Here is a 3,980-nt window from a genome sequence, read left to right as displayed (position 1 = left end):
TCGACAAGCTGCGCAATCCTCTCTTCCAGGGCTCCACGATCTGTCATACCCATGAATGTCGCTATGCGTATACTAGACATGATGTACTCCATTGGCATCACTGCTTCAACACCATATACAAGCCTAAAGGGTGTTTGTCCTGTCAACTTTTTGCACGTCGTTCGATAGGCCCATAGTATTGTGGGTACGTGCAGATCCAAATCATTTCGCTGAGCATTGCAAACCTTTTTCATTGCGTTCTCCAGTATTTTGTTGAATGCTTCCATCGTCCCATTAGCTTTTGGGTGATAAGGCATGCTCTTCTACTGATATACCTGAAATTCTTCTGTCAGTGTTCTGATCATTTCGTTCAGAAAGTGTGTACCGCAATCACTCACCGAAATCTTGGGACACCCAAATCGGGACAATACATACTTGAAGAGAAACTTCGTAGTTGTCATGCTTGTGTAGTCCTTCATAGGCTGTGCCTCCACCCATTGAGTCAAATACTCAGTCGTGGTGATAATGTACCGCACGCCCGTCTTCTTTCCTTGAAGCTGAATTGGTCCCACAAAGTCTATTGCCCATTTCTCGAAAGGTTGCAATGTCATCTTCGGGTTCAGAGGCAGCTCATCTCTCCGTGATGGCCCGCCAGTCCTTTGACTCATGTCGCATGCCTTGTAGTAGGATTTCGAATCCTTATCGAGGGTTGGCCACCACAACCCTGCGCGTAGGATCTTCTGTGTAGTCGCCCTTCCTGCGTAATGTCCTCCCACGACACCCACATGAGCATCCGCGAGGATACTACTTCTTTCAAACTCTGGTACATATCGTCATAATACTTCATCAAACCCCATTTGTACAAATGTCCCGTAATGAAAGAAAAGTCTATCGCGTGCAACACTAACTCCTTTTTCTACTGGGTGGTATAGCCTTCTGGGGTAGTTCTTCTCGTCGGGAAGTGTATGATGTCTTCAAAGTGACCATCTGCGACACACACTGCAAAGAGCTGTATGTCAGGCAATCCTTCCTCCAAATTAGTGGGCTCCTCTCCCATTTCGATGCACGACAGATGATCTGGTCCCACATTCAATTGTCCAAGCTTCACAATAACTTCGAAATCATATTCCTGGAACAATAACAACCACCTACAAATCCCCCCCCCCATAACATAGGCTTATTGACCAAGTATTTCAATGCAGAATGATCCGTACACATCTTAAAATGTCCACCCAACAAATAATGTCTAAAATTTTGGAGCGCGTATACCATGGCTAGTCCTTCGCACTTAGTGGTGGAATATTGCTTCTCAGCCTTGGATAACTTCCTACTTGCGCATGCTATAGGAAGGTCCAATTCTCCTTCGCCAGCCTGTCTTAGTAATGCTCCCAGTGCTATACATGACGCGTATACATGTACATGAAACTCCTTCTTCCAATCTGGGAAAACTAAAATCAGTGTGGTGACCATTTTTTCTTTCATCCCCTCCAAGCTTTTCTGACATTACTCGTTCTAATAGAACATGACATCATTTTTCAACAACTTCTCCATAGGCACGGTGATCTGGGCATAGCCCTTGACAAACTTTCTATAGTACCCAGTATGTCCCAACTTTGCGCGCAACTATTTCACACTCCTTGGTGCCTCCAGGTTAATTATCATTGTGATCTTCACGGGGTCTACCATCAATCCCTGTCTGCATACCACATGCCCCAGCAAAATCCCAAACAGGACACAAAACAAACATTTCTTCAGGTTGAGCGCGATCTGGTACCTTCGATAAGTATACAGCATCAAATGCAAACTTACCACATGGAATTTTACCAGCCCAAACATAGTCCAATCATCAAAGTACACATCCAGAAACTTATGGATGAAGGCTTTGAATGCGGAAATGACTACGTGCAGAAAAATCACAGGCGCATTCTTTAGTCCGAAAGGCATTATGGTGTACTGAAAGCATCCCCATTTAGTCACGAAGGTCATCTTGCTTCTATCTTCTGGCGTGATTTTGATCTGATGGTACCAAAGAACCCATCAGTGAAGGAATACACTTCCTGGCCACCTACATTATCCAATACCTCATTAGTGAACGAAGTGGGGAAAGGATCATCCACGCAAGAGTCATTCAAGTTCCTCAGATCTACACATATCCTTATTTCATCCTTCTTCTTCTTTTCCAGTACCACCATTGGGCTCACCCACTTAGATTCCTCTACGGGCTCAATGATGCATGCCACGAGCATCTTATCTAACTCTAAGTGGACCTTCTCCTTATACTTCGGATTGAGATGGTAAGGTCTTTGCTTCACCGGCTTTGCGTCAGGTTTTAACGTGATCTTCATAACACCCAGGTCTCCTATTATCCCCTTTAACTCCGTAAACTTGTTAGGGAATAGATCCTAGTATTCGCGGAGCAATTCGGCGACCTTATCTACTATCACGTCATCCCAGTAATCTCCAATATTTGCGAATTTGGGCTTCGTTTTCATGCCAATGTTTATCTGTTTAGTTTTCAATGGCGCGGTTATATCAAGATTCTCAATCCGTGGTCCCTTAACTTCACGGTGACCCTTGGTTTCAGGGATATTAATCTTTCGGGGGTCCTCTTCTTCTTCTTCAATAGTCATGTTATAGCATTCCAGCATGTGGCTCAGCTGAGTGGTCCAATTGGGGTGAATCAAATCCAAAGGATCCTGCGGTACCCTAAAGATTGCTACTTTAACTTCTTGTAGCACTTCGTCAATATAGTCAAACACATCTTCGAAGATAAACGTCATAATGAACCCTTCATGCAAAATATCCCATTCCTCTGTGCCATGTCAAAGCTCTGTCTCCAAGTACCAGTTCATTGAGATGACATCCATGGTGTGACATAACAAGTGCACCCATTTAGGTTGGGGCTCCACTCCATAAGCCTTAGCCCATTTGACCAGGTTTTCATGCGAATCATCCTTTCCGTCATACTTGTCCATCATCCATACCTTTGGCTTCCCAAAGCGTATTCTCATCATTCTCCTATACTCGCGCCAATCATCAAAACTATCCTTGTGCGTTCCCCACCTTCTTACGGGCGTAGCACGCAATGCCTAGTGCAAAGCTTGGAAGTGCTACTTCTCAGGTACTTCCCTCTCAAATGCATCCAAAAACACATCTACATTATTCAATCCATCATAAGTGGGCAGATTTCTTACCTCTGACGACACACATCGCAGCAACCAGGTCATCATGTTACAACTTAGTGTAGTTACTTCATGTAGCCAATTCTTCCAACACTCTAATTCTTCATCTGAGTCTAAGGTGTAGGAACTCTTGCTCTCCCATTTAATTCATCCATCTGTCGTCGGATTCACCCAATCTTGGTCTCGCGTTCTTATCTTATAAATGCAGTCCAAATCATCATCGCTCTCATAATCACAGACTAGTTCAGTATGGCGTGATCCTTCTGCAGGATCTAGGGGTACTACTACGTGAAGTGATTTCTTTTCAAATGTCATCTTCTGCTTCTTTAGTTTAATTACCCCATTCATGTCAGTAGCCCAATCAATTCCAAGGAGCACATGGTAGGGGTTGCTTTCATCCACAATTTCTATTACTTCAAAATCAACCAATGCACTCACGCCTTCAATATCTATAGTTACTCCCTGCAACCGTCCCATGCAGATGATCTTCTGTTGGTTTTCCATTCTTAACCGAATCAGATACCACTATAGCGTGGGTCTCCCAATTCGCTCCCAAGTCTGCTTTGGAAAAATGTCCACGTCTAACCCTAGATCTAGAATAACTCAATCCATTTCATATTCTCCTATCTGCATGGTGAGTCTCATCTCACGTCCTATCCTGGACTTATGCTTGCCAATCTTTCGTACCACGTTCGGTTCACCCAAAGTGTTTCTAGCGCATCTATTTATAAGTTCTTGTAATCCCTTTACATCCTTGCTATCATGCAGCATCTTCATATAGGTCTCTAGAAAGGTCGTAAGCTTAGAAGGGTCCATTTC

This window comes from Pinus tabuliformis, chromosome 1_1 (genome assembly GCF_031772625.1).
Source record: "Pinus tabuliformis cultivar Carrire ecotype Pingquan chromosome 1_1, CPIR1, whole genome shotgun sequence".
NCBI classification, from domain to species: Eukaryota; Viridiplantae; Streptophyta; class Pinopsida; order Pinales; family Pinaceae; genus Pinus; species Pinus tabuliformis.
Note: the sequence above shows the minus strand (reverse complement) of the source record.